The sequence below is a fragment of the Grampus griseus genome, assembly GCF_964374135.1.
Source record: "Grampus griseus genome assembly, chromosome: 14".
Taxonomy (NCBI): Eukaryota; Metazoa; Chordata; class Mammalia; order Artiodactyla; family Delphinidae; genus Grampus; species Grampus griseus.
Genome location: NC_139008.1, coordinates 7,294 through 19,741, shown reverse-complemented (window position 1 = coordinate 19,741; position 12,448 = coordinate 7,294). Strand labels below are relative to the sequence as shown.

The 12,448-nt window shown below is 53.8% G+C and overlaps 1 long non-coding RNA gene across 1 annotated transcript; it reads left to right on the top strand.

Annotated features, from left to right (window-relative positions):
• The first annotated feature begins 595 nt into the window (after nt 1-595).
• On the top strand, nt 596-5,450 carry LOC309832800. Its single transcript, XR_014297712.1, has 4 exons — nt 596-2,237; nt 3,037-3,124; nt 4,077-4,289; nt 4,928-5,450. It is a non-coding gene; the product is annotated as an uncharacterized lncRNA (long non-coding RNA).
• The last annotated feature ends 6,998 nt before the right edge of the window (nt 5,451-12,448 follow it).

The following is a 12,448-nucleotide window of genomic DNA, read 5'->3' as shown; positions in this document are numbered from 1 at the left end:
AGGTCACTTATGCCTCTTCATGTTATTCCCAGGAATTACTCAAGAACAGATGAAAAGAAAATAGAGGGGAGTTGTCTAAAAAGAGATGTCCATGGAAACAGGTCTTCCCAGCCAGGGAACGAGAGTTTTCTGCATAAATAACTCAAATAAACCAGGACAAAAGCTGCACCGACCCTGCGGGGCTCAGGACCCTGCCGTCTGGCTGGGTGTTACTGCCCACGGAGCTTGAAAAGCCTGTACCAAAGAGCTCCGGGAGCTGTTCCATTTGCCTGTCATTCTTCCCTTGAGCTCTGAAAGGCTTTCTCTCCCAAAATTCAGTTAGTCGTTCTGGAAGAAGCTGCAGAGACAGCCCGACTGACTGGGCTACTTAACTCCGTTCAAGTTACTGAAGATGAACAGATCGCTTTAGTGTCACGGGTACTTGATTTCATTCTCCATTTGCAACAGTGAAAATTGCATGATGGCATGGTAAAATACCCCCAAATTATAATTAATTCTAATTAGCCAACACAATCTTAGTGCACTAAAATCTTCATTAACCAGAACTGAAATAGCCAGAATTGCCATGCTGTATTCCATTTATTTATAAGGGAGAGACAGGTCAAGTAGAAATACAATCTAAAACCAAATTATAATACAAACTTCAGGCAACATTCTGGGATTGGTCTAGCACTGCCCTCACCTGTAATGCAGACCACATTCAAATTTGCCCATGGGGACCATGCCTTGGTTGACCCCTCCATCTGTCCTGCCAGGCCCAAGTCCCCTCGCCCCTCCACACCCTGGGGGCGTCAGGTCCTCCCCTCTTCTTCCTGGAGGCCTTCCTCCCAGCCTACATTTCTGCCTGGGCCCAGCCACTCGTGCTCATTTCAAACGCTGGGCTGCAGGCTTAGCTGACATTCCTTCCTTGACCTTTGTTTTCACTGCCTTTCAAGAATACATCACTTTTGCCTAGGAGAGTTTAGGACAGGACATACCTTCCACCCACCCCCATCCCAATACCCATGGACCTCACTGCTACAGCCCCCAAATCTCAAGAAACATAACTCAAGGGGTGTGGGGAGAGGTGAGTGGGTGGGCTGTCTGGGAGCTAAGGGGCACCTCCCAGGTGGGCAAAGCATGAACAGGAAAGGCCTCTGTTACCCCACCTGGCCCACCTCACACACAAGGGGGAAAGGAGGCATCCCTCTCACCCCTCAGCCCAGACTGCACGGAGCTTGTTTGCCTATGGCAGCCCTTCTCTCCCCATTACTGGGCAGGTTAACTTCACGTGGAGGGGGTGACACCACCCATCTCAAAGTGGAAATGACCCCCAGAATCCCTTCTGGTGCGAAGACCTTCAGCGAACTGTCCAGGCCGGGGCCACCCACTCCTGTCTGAGGCGTCTCAGCCTATTTCCCAGGGGCTCCTTCCCCCAACTCTTCCCTGGTCTCCTGACCCCACACTCCCTTTGACCACCCCCCCCCCGCACTCCCTGCAGAGCCCTGGGCTGGACAAGGGGCGGAGTCCTGGCAGCCTAGGTCCCCGCGGAGAAAGGAACCTCCCCCCCCACCCCCGACCTCCAAACAAAGCAAAAAAAATCTAACAAGGAAGCGAGGACCTTACTTGGCCGCGGGCCTTTAGAACCCAAACGAAGCTAAGACGGACAGCAGAACCGAGGCCATTAGGACATGTTAAAGTGATGACCGTCCCTTCTTGATCATTAATATACACTTAGAAAATCGTAATTCCCATGACGTCCCTGTTAGAGAAAACCTTAGGCTGAAGATGAAAAACGACATTTTGTGTCCGTGTGGGCGATAACCCGCACTTAGAAGCTTAAAGCCGGCTGGGAATTGCGAGGGGCCCGCGCAGGCGCAGAGCTGAGCGCCGGATCACCGCACGTCTTCGCTGCCAGGGGAGGTGAGTGTTCGGTGAGAGAGGAGAGGTGGTAGAGGACATTCGGGAGGTAAGGGTCAAGATGATGGTCAGACGAGCTGAGGGGTGGGCCTTCTGCCGGCTGGAAAGCCGAGTAGAGCGTATGCCTTCGAACTGGGCAGTCCGAGAAGGCCTCGACCGGAGCAGCCGGGACCATAAAGGGACTCGCAGGCGCCTGAGTGGTGACGAAGACGGCGCTGCGCAGGCGCGGTGTGACCATCGGGCGCGCGCAGGCGCAGTCTGGCGGCGGCCCCTGAGCACGCGCGGAGTGGACGCCCGTGGTTAGCAGGCTGGTTGAACAGGCTCGTCTACTGTGTCAGGTGTGTCTCGCCCGTCTCTGTCGCCTGTCATGCTTTCCGTAGGGGCGTTTGTGGTGTGCGGCCGCCGCCATGTAGGAGCCTCCGCAGGGAGCCGGCCCTGCCTCTCACGCGCGCGGCTCAGGCCTGCTCTCCCCTCGGCGCGCTTCGGGGCGACGCACTCTGCCCTTCTAGCCCGCGCCGGCCGGTGACGCCATCGGAAGGCGACCGGAAGAGCCGGCGCCGCGTGTCCGTCCGACTATGGCTCCGCGTCACCTCCGCCTCCTCCCCTCTTCCTGTGTCCCCTCTCCGTGTCCCGTCCCTTTTTCCCTTTTCTGACTGCAAAGTGGGCCTCTTTAACCTGTTTCTGGGCCCCGTGGGGAAGAATGAGAAGCAGAGTAGGAGGCGAGGGAGCAAGGAGCGAAGGAAGGTCCTCCCTGCAGATTGTCTGCAATCAGGCCACACTTTGGTTGGAGCAGGTGCACGGATGAATTTGTCTCTTTCAAGTAAACAGGTGTTTAATAACGGTTTCACATTTATATTTAGTATGTTGTCATCACTGCTAAGAGTAGAGACCTCCCTGGCCAGCAAGGGGACCGACCACCCAGGATGACCCACCTTCCAGGGGCTCGGCCCTGGGTGCCCTGTGGGAGAGCTGGGGCCAGGCAGGCTTCTACTGGGGTCTTGCAAGGAGGGGTTGGGGAGGGTGTGTGCCTGGCCTCTGCCCTCACCTCCCTCTTCTCCCAGCCTGTCTTAGCTAAGTTCCTCCAGCTCAGAGGTTACTGTGTAGGTTTAGCCTCTCCGACTTCTTCCTGTTGTTTAGTCACTCGTTACCTCGTGCACCAAGAGGAAGGCGTCCTGGAGCTGCATCCTTCCTGCGTGGGCCATGGGGGCGTGAGTGCGAGGAGTGGGTAAGACTATGGGCATTCGTGCAAAATAAACGTGTTGAAATGTTAGCTGTGTGTGTTCACTTTATGTTTTGCCTTTTACCCTCATTTCAAGCCTATGGTTTATGTAAGTCATTGTTCCAAGGATTTTAGTTTGCTTTAAATCAGAATTACTCTGAAGTTAATACGTAAGCAGATTCTCATGAAAGAAAAAAAACTAGGTGGGGAAGGGGATGCAAGGAGAGTGCTTACGAGAAGTTCTGATCTAAAAATAATCCAGAACGACCATTTCTTGCCACCTCTCCAGGGTAATTGATACATATTGTGGGGGAGTTGCTTTGAGGCTATTCCAGCATCCTGTTTCTCCTCAGATTTTTGCCCAATTTCTGGAAATAGTTATTACAGGGTTGTTTGCCTAATGGTGATATTCTATTTCCCTCATTCCTTCCTTTTTTAGTTATTTATTTTTGGCTGTTCCTGGAGGCATGCAGGATCTTAGTTCCCTGACCAGGAATTGAACCCGTGCCCCCTTCATTGGGAGCTTGGAGTCTTAACCACTGGACTGCCAGGGAAGTACCCCCTTCCTCATTTTTTTTAAAAAATATTTGTTTATTTATTTGGTTGAGCAGGGTCTTAGTTGCGGCTTGCCAACTCCTTAGTTGTGGCATGCGAACTCTTAGTTGCAGCATACATGTGGGATCTAGTTCCCTGACCAGGGATTGAACCTGGGCCCCCTGCATTGGGAGCGTGGAGTCCTAACCACTGTGCCACCAGGGAAGCTGCTTCCTCATTTGTTAATAACATTTTTTCTGTAGGAAAACACTTTCTTCTTCCACATTTATTTATTTGAATATTTATATGAGTATGGGCTGAGATCTTTTGGTCTATGGGAGATTAGCCAATACTGTCATTATTAATTAATGGCACACTCATTATATTAATAAGTAAAGATTACTTTTTCCTCAAATCATTCCAGCTCTGGCCATTAGGAGCCCTTGATATCAGACTCCTTGATATTTACTCCGTGAAGTCCTCAAGGATGTCCTTCTTTCCATCATCCTGTTTGCAGCTGGAGATGTGGGGTCAGTTTGCAAGGAAAAAGAAGTCGTTCAGACGGCTGGTCCCTGGAGAGGCGATTTACTGCGTAAATGGCAAAATCGAAGGATGAACACTGATGGTGGCAGTGGTGGTAATGTGGCCATTTGTCGGGTGTATTGGGTAGTGGGTGAAGCATTTGGGACACACTTTTTTATTAAACCCTCATCGTAAACCTAAGCCTCACCTTCGCTATCCTGGTTTTACCCAGGAGGAGGTTGAGTCTGGGAGCCTCAGGGCCTGAGCTGGGTTCACGCTGCGTAAGAAGAGGAGGGAGGGGTTACAGGGAGCCCGTCCTTCTCCATTTGCTGGGCATCCACGCTTGGAGGGAATCCCCACCAGGCAGAGCAGTGCTGCGCTTGCCTATGTCCTTTGCAACGGCTCCATCCTTGCAGGGCAGCTGATAAAAAGGGCCCTTTCTGGGGCTTCCCTGGTGGCGCAGTGGTTGAGAGTCCGCCTGCCGATGCAGGGGACGCGGGTTCGTGCCGCGGTCTGGGAAGATCCCACGTGCCCCGGAGCGGCTGGGCCTGTGAGCCATGGCCGCTGGGCCTGCGCGTCCGGAGCCTGTGCTCCGCAACGGGAGAGGCCACAACAGGGAGAGGCCCGCGTACCACAAAAAAAAAAAAAAAAAAAAAAAAAGGCCCTTTCTGTGTGCACGTGGGCATCTGTTACCCCCATTCCCAGTGGAGCTCCAGGGGCTAAAAATAACCGCATGTTTTCTGTTTTACCCAGAAAAGAGGAAACGTGCAGTGTTGCTTCGGAACATTTACTGTTTTGGAAAACTTGAATTTTGTCCGCATGTATTTTCAAAATGCCTTTGGAGCTGTCCTTGGAGGAAAAGACGTGATGCAGATTTCACCAAAGGTCCGTCTGCTTTGTTGTCCACATCTTCAGGAAACAGCTCCATGGAGAAGGGGAACCATCCCTCAACACACATGGCCAAGGGATGGACGTGCAAGCAACCCCCCAGATCAGGTCATGGGGGTCCTAGGAGGAGAGCCAGCTCTCAAGGGGCCCTGGGACCTCTCAGCCCAGGCCAGAGGGGAGAAGAGACCTGCCCAGGGTCCCTTGGCATGGCCTGTTCTGCGTACAAGGGGAGGCGTGCTGCCCCACGGCCACCGGCTGCCTGCAAGAGAGCCAGGCTTCATGGTCCAGGCTCAGCATCGGACCTTTCCCTGACCCCCCTTGGGCTTTGTGCAGCCTTTGTTTCTTGAGGCTTGTTTGCTCCTATGTGAGCCAGTACCGCTGAGACACTGTCCCGGTTGTTTTTTTTTTTTTTTTTTTGTGCGGTACGCGGGCCTCTCACTGCCGTGGCCTCTCCCGTTGCGGAGCACAGGCTCTGGACGCGCAGGCTCAGTGGCCATGGCTCATGGGCCCAGCCGCTCCGCGGCATGTGGGATCTTCCCGGACCGGGGCATGAACCCCTGTCCCCTGCATCGGCAGGCGGACTCTCAACCACTGCGCCACCAGGGAAGCCCTGTCCTGGTTGTTTTTAAGGCTCCCCTGTAGGAGGCTACCAGGCTGATGGTCACAGGCTGGTGATACCAGTGCAGCTCCGCGCCCTTCCTTCTCACTGAGACTCGGAAAGTTAAGAAATATGGAAGGAACAAACAAACAAAGTAAAGGAGACACAAGTCGCCCACAGCACAGGAAGCTGGGAATGTGGGTGTGTAATCACTGAGACCATAGGGATATTTCTGGCGAGCCAAGGGCAGAAGGACTATGGGCAGGTGTGGTTATGGCCGCACCTGCAAGAGCGCCCTTCCTACCCAGACCCTCTTGCATGTGCAGACTTGAGCAGAGGCACTGGGGTGGGGCTGGGAGGGAAGCGTTAGAATATGTGGAAAGAACAGAGAACACAAATATGTGGAAAGAACACGTTTCCTGTAGATATTCAGTGGTAATTTGAAAATGTAACAGACAAGCTGAAACCTGATCTCAATTGGACAAGCTAGGAACAAAGTCATCCAGGAAGGCAGAGGCTTAATGTGAGAAAGCTCAGTGTCACTGAGGTTATAAAAATGGTGTGACAGGGCTTCCCTGGTGGCGCAGTGGTTGAGAGTCCGCCTGCCGATGCAGGGGACACGGGTTCGTGCCCTGGTCCAGGAAGGTCCCACATGCCGCGGAGCGGCTGGGCCCGTGAGCCATGGCCGCTGAACCTGTGCATCCGGAGCCTGTGCTCCACGGCGGGAGAGGCCACAACAGTGAGAGGCCCGCATACCGCAAAAAAAAAAAAAAAAAAATGGTGTGACCAAGGTAGAGACAACTGTGCCCTGGAGAGCAGATTAATTCTTCTGGGTTTTAAGGACTCAGGATAAGTCAAAGCAAAAATATATTTGGATCTTTCTAAACCCACTGTATGGTTGCGCCCCCCCCGCAAGACGGAGGTTCTCTTGCTCTGTGGACGCCCCCTGGTCGTCCAGTCCCTGCCTGACCTACACCCACTCACATGACTGACTTTCCCTTTTCATCCTAGAGCCTAATCAGTAAAATGCCTACATGCTTGCCCCTGGTCCCCCCAGCTAGTGACTTCTAATCTTTAGAGCTAAACATCTCCACCATGGTAGCTTATCACAGGGACAGGGAGGGCCGTGCTCCTCTACTGGTTTCCCTGGTAACTCAACTGATGAGCCAGCCTGACATCAATTCCCCCTGTAACTGGTAACGCCCCCTCCCTTCAGGAGGGAAGACAGTCCCCACCTTGCTTCAGGCGCATAAGGTCCCTGTCCATTAAGCCACTGATGTCTCTGCTGCTGACTCCAGGCTCTCTGGTCTTGAGGCTGGGCAAGGACATGGCTCGTAGGCCTGCAGGGGGCAGCCCACCACCTACTAACGTGATTTAAAAGCTCATCTGGAAGGATAGGTGGATAGGAAGAACCGCAGTGTTTTAACCGAAGAGTGTCAAGTACAGAGACCCTTTATCAGATACTAAACTGGCACACGTGCCCGCTGTGGGAGTCCAGACAGGACTGAGCTCTTCTGACTCCAGAGGGTCTATGGCTCAGGAACCCGCGCTGGGTCCTGGCAGGGCTGCGTGGTGCTGACGGTTAGAGTGACGGAGTGAAGCAGGGTTATGACTCCGTCGCTCCTGGCGGGATTCTGACACAGCAGGGTCCTGGCTTGCAGGGAAAATGTGGGGATCATGGAGGCTTCTCGGCAGCAGCACACTTTCACCGCAGATAGGAAAACACCCTCACACTGTACTTACACTCCGTGGGTTTGAGATTGTCACACACACAGCCTTTGAAGTAAACACACAGGCCCTTTGGCCCAGCAGCTCTACTTTGGGAATCTATCCTCGCAAAATAATGAGTGACCCCAGCCAGGCTGCGTGCGGAAAGATGTTTACTTCTACATAAAACATCAGAAACAATGTAAGTACCTACCAGTCAGGAGACACGTTACGATACAATCATATGGTGAAATATTTTGTGTTGTGTTTGTGGCAGTGGAGTATTTCTGAGGTATAATTTCATGGGGGTAAGTTTACAGAGTAGTATGTACAGGAAAAATAGTACAGCTCAAAAAAATGCACAGAAAAACCTGGAAGGCAGGGAGGTTTAGGAAAGGAGGCTGACTGTGTGAAAGTATGTCATGTGGAGGGAGGAGAGGAGGGAGGGAGGAAGGGTTCCAGCAAATACAGGGAAGGAGCTTGTGGAAGACAGGGGACCCTCCCCACCCTTTAACCCCTCCTGACATTTCTGTCCTGCGGCTTGGCCTTCGCTTAGGTTACCAGCCCCAGGATTATAGCTCAAGTTCAGGAGCCCAGTGGCCTTTGGGCTCCCTAAGCTGGACCGAGCCTGGCAGATTTCCAGGGCAGCTGGGCTGCCAGTGGGGCTCTCAGGGCAGTTCCCCAGGCTGGGCCACAGGCTCCACTACTCTCCTCGCCCACTCCTTCCCCACGCAGGCCTCCCAGAAAGGACAGTCGTTCTCCTCCAGACCCCTCCGTTGTCCTCCTGTCCTCAGCGGGGACCCCATCACCCTGTGGAAGGGAGGTCCTTGCAGCCCAGAAGCAGGCCCAGCCCTCAGTGTGCCCCAGCCACAGTGAGCTCTTCTGGGAAGGAAGTTCCACCCACAGTCAGGCCCAGCTAGTGGCCAGGGCAGGGCCATGCTGAGAGCATGGCCGACAGTGTCTTATGTCACCGGGCCTGCACGTCTTGGGCCTTGCCTGCGCCAGCCGGTCGTTTGCCGGGAACTGGAGACGCACAGGTTCTGAAATGAGACGGCGGTTGTCACCTCCATTATGTTCTAACCCCAGGATGTCTTGGGATTGTACTTGAAGGCTGGTGTACCAGGAAATCAACCTATTCTCCGGGGGTTGTGCTGCTTCTACTTGGGTTCTCTGGGTTTGGTGTGTGTGATGGGGGGACCTGACGGAGGGTTCCAGGTGCAAGAGAAGCAGCCCCACCAAGTGTCTTGCCACAACCCGGTGGTGCCTGTGAGCCTGGGCTCAGAACCTGTCAGTCACTCAACCTCTCGGTGCCTTGGTGTCTCCGTCTCTGAAATGGATATGATAACAGCAGCTATTTCGTAGACCTATTATGAGATATTAGTAACGAACACACGTAGAAACACCTAGAACACAGGGTGGCGTGTGGGAAACACTCCAACGTGTCAGCTTGCTGTAAAGACCAGTCTTCTGTCCTGACGGTAGAAGCAGGCAGCAGTCTGCCCCTAGTGGCCTGGGGTCACCAGGAGGGCCGGTGAAGGACTCGGGGCTGGAGCTGTGCCATTGCCCGTCGATGACATAGCCGCCCTCCAACTGGTCACTCTGTAAACGACACGCAGTGAGCAGGGTCCAGGGTCAGCCCCCAAGGATTCAGTAGGCACGACCTGCCCTGTGCACCCAGTGCCCCTGTCAGTGGATCTGAGCCATCCCGCCCCTGGGAGATGAGGGAGCTGGGCTGTCACCTGAGTGTCTGCAGCTGAGGGTGGACTGACACATTCCAGGACACAGAGCTGGGGCCCTGCCCGTGGCTGCTCGCTTGGACGGCGTTCCCTGAACCCCATCTCGGAGCAAGGATGGGGTGGAGCCACAGTCCTCATAAGATTGTTTCCCCTTCCTTGGATTTATGAGCCAAGCAGTGGGGTTGGGATGTGTACGATGGTGGCAAATCTGCCATGAGAGGGCAGACCCGGTAGCCTACCTCCTCCCGACAGAAGTTTCACAGAGTGGACACCTGCGTCTCCTGCAGCATGGGCGGGACCCAGAGAGGACGCACTTCCTTGTCAGTTCTGAAACTGGGGCATGTTGGACAGGGGTCTCCCACCCACGCCAGGCAGCTCTCAAGAGACACGGGCAGGCCACAGCCAAAGGGAAAGGCAGATGCTTCGATGCATGTGTCGGAACAGAGGGAGCAAACCACTGGCAGGCTCAGCACGTACGTACGTACGCACCTCAGGGAGGTGAGAATTAAAACTCCAGGGTTTAACACCAGTGTGAGCCGAGTCACGGCAAGGGTGTGGGGCACCAGGAGCCCTCCCATCCCGTGGGTGGGGGGGTACACGCGTAAGGTCCTAGAGCCTCTGGGCAGCTACTCGGATGTCTCTCCCAAGGCCGAGCACACACTGACTTTGGGACCAGTGAATCCAGAGGTGTCAGGTGCCCCTCGACAGCAGAACGAAGTCACATACAACGTGGGGACAACCGGTGTGAATGCATCTCAGAAATGCCAGTTCAGTGGAGGAAGCAGGGTGCCCACAGCACAACCAGTACAGACAGGCGAATGCACCCGTGATGGCGGGAGCGTGGCTAGTAGTCATTCTTGGGGACTGGTGACTAAGGCATTTGGGAGCCTTCTAAGGTACTTGGAACGTTTTGTGTCTTGGTCTGGGTGTGGATTGCACATGTGTTCAGTTTATGAAGCCGTAGTCTGAGCATATCCTCACTTTATTAGCGCGACACTCGAGAAACAAAAGCGCCCTGACCAAGGGGCTGCAGTCGTGTCCCACGTGAGGTGCCTGTATGGCCTCGGACAACCCTTCCCATCTGGGCCTCAGTTTTCACGACTGTGGAGCAAGGGGCTGGACGCAGCTGAGGAGACCTGAGCCCTGTCCACAGGCATTTTCACACTGACCTTGAGCCCTGGCCGCAGGGCTCAGGGTTGGGAAATCGCACGGTGACTCACTTCCCTCAGCTCATCCAGAGCCAGCCAGGGCCTGATCTCACTTTTTCCACTTGGAGGGAGCAGCAGGGGGAGGGGCCTCTGAGTGTGGTGGGCAGGTGGGTTTGGGGGGGGGCATCCACCAGCCCTGCTAGCTGCCCCACCTGACCCTCACTCGGGACCCTGGGGATGCAGGTGCAGGGCCGTCTGTGCCCAGGACTCCCACCCTCCTTCGGGCCTCTCCCTGCAGCTGGAAGGGTCTTCTGGCCTCTGCGGAAACTTGTTATCATGATGGTTCAGAAAATCTGAGTAAGTGATTAACACTCAGATTGTGAAAATTGTGATGGTTCAATGCTTTCTGTATGTCAGGCTGTGCTAGAGACTGTAGCCTTCAACACATCTGCGTGCTGGGGGCTGGCCCAGGGGTGGAGAGTTGATAACATCTTTTACAGGAGAGTAAACTGAGGTCACTTGCTCAGGCCCCCAAGGTGGTCCCAGTGACCACAGCAATCTGCAACATCACACGCTAGGTGCCTGCTAATTCTTTCCTTTTTGCATTTTCATTGTATTTAATCTTTGTTCATCCCTTTATTTGTTTACTTATTTTAAACAGCTTTATTGAGTTATCATTCACAGACCACACAATGCACCCATTTAAAGGGTCACCTCAATGGTCTTGCTTTATTCTTGGATGAGAGCAACCATCACGTGGTCAATTCCGGGGTGTTTCCATCACCACAAAGAGCAACCTGTACCCTTTAGCTAACGCCCCCCCCCCGCCTCCGCCATGGTCAGGTTTGACTATAAAGGTTGGCGTGGTTGGCAATGTTTAGCATGATACCCTGCTGGCTCGGCACAGTGACCCACGGTCCAAGTTTCCCCTGCTGGGCTCCTGCTTGGGCTGTGCTCTGTGCTGTGTGTCTGCCCAGCTCTGTCACAGAACAGCCGCTTAGGGGCAGGAGCATGGGACCCGGCCTCCTCCAAGTGGCCCAGACCTGCCTGTACCTTAGAATCTCCCTGGAGTTACTGAAAACATGAATATAAAATAGGAAACAAACGGATATGCCTCATCTTAACCATTGGAAAATCACCTGGCCTGAATACCCAAGATCACAGCACAGTTTGCCCTAAAATCTCCCATGATGGGCGTGGATGCTTGACCCAGCCTGGGACCCCACGGACTACACCCCACGGACTACCCCATGATGGGCCGTATTAAAATAGTTCATATGGCCCAACGTGAGTGAAGACCGGGCTCTCAAATTTGAGGCGCATTAAGCTAGTGAGGGAGCAGTTATTCCCAAGCTTCTCCGTTCATCAGCCTCTTTTGGTCTGTTCTGAAATCTGGGTCATTGGTTCTGTGAGCCCATTCCAGCCGCAGAGGCCCTTGGCCCTGGGGATACCCTGGGAGGTGTTCACTGACAGCTGCTCCAGCCCTGTTTGAACCAGTCATGCCTCAGATCTGCCTCAACCCTTCTTTCATTGCAGTGGTATTATTTTGAATAAACAGATTTATTTCTCAATCTGGGAGAAATCACTGCATTTGGCCAAAACAGACATGTTTTATGTTTTTAAAAATCAGCTCTACTCTGCTCAAAAAATAAAGAAAAGATGGGCAAAGACAGTCTTGGCTGTTTAGGTGACACCAAGAAGCCCAGGGACCGAGGGCTGATCCAGTGCCAGGAAGGTAATTTCTGAGCAGGTCACAGGGTGATGAGTCAAGGAGCAGAGCTGCAATGAGTCAAGGTCACAGCTCAGAAACTCGTCAGACACCAGCTGCTGCAGGTCCTGGGCCCCCCCATGAGAAGCACGGCCTGGGGATGGGAGTGGGGAGGGGGCTGCAGGGCTGCGTTTTCCAGAGTGTGCTTCGGTGCCCTGGACATTCTCAGTCCTGGCTGCTTCCCTAAGCAAGTGACACCCTTCCTCCCTGCACAGGGGATTGCTGAATTCCAGACATTCCTCCGTCTTGGACCCTCAATTACTGCCTCTCGCATGGCTGTGTGTTAGCTGGACCCGCTCTCACACTGTGCTAAGCTGGAGAGAATGGACCAGATTTTGTTCATGAGAGTTTTCTTGGATCCTGGGGAATTCTAGGCAAAAGTTTGGGATCAACACTTGGATACTCCTCTCTAGCCATACTGAGTTCCCA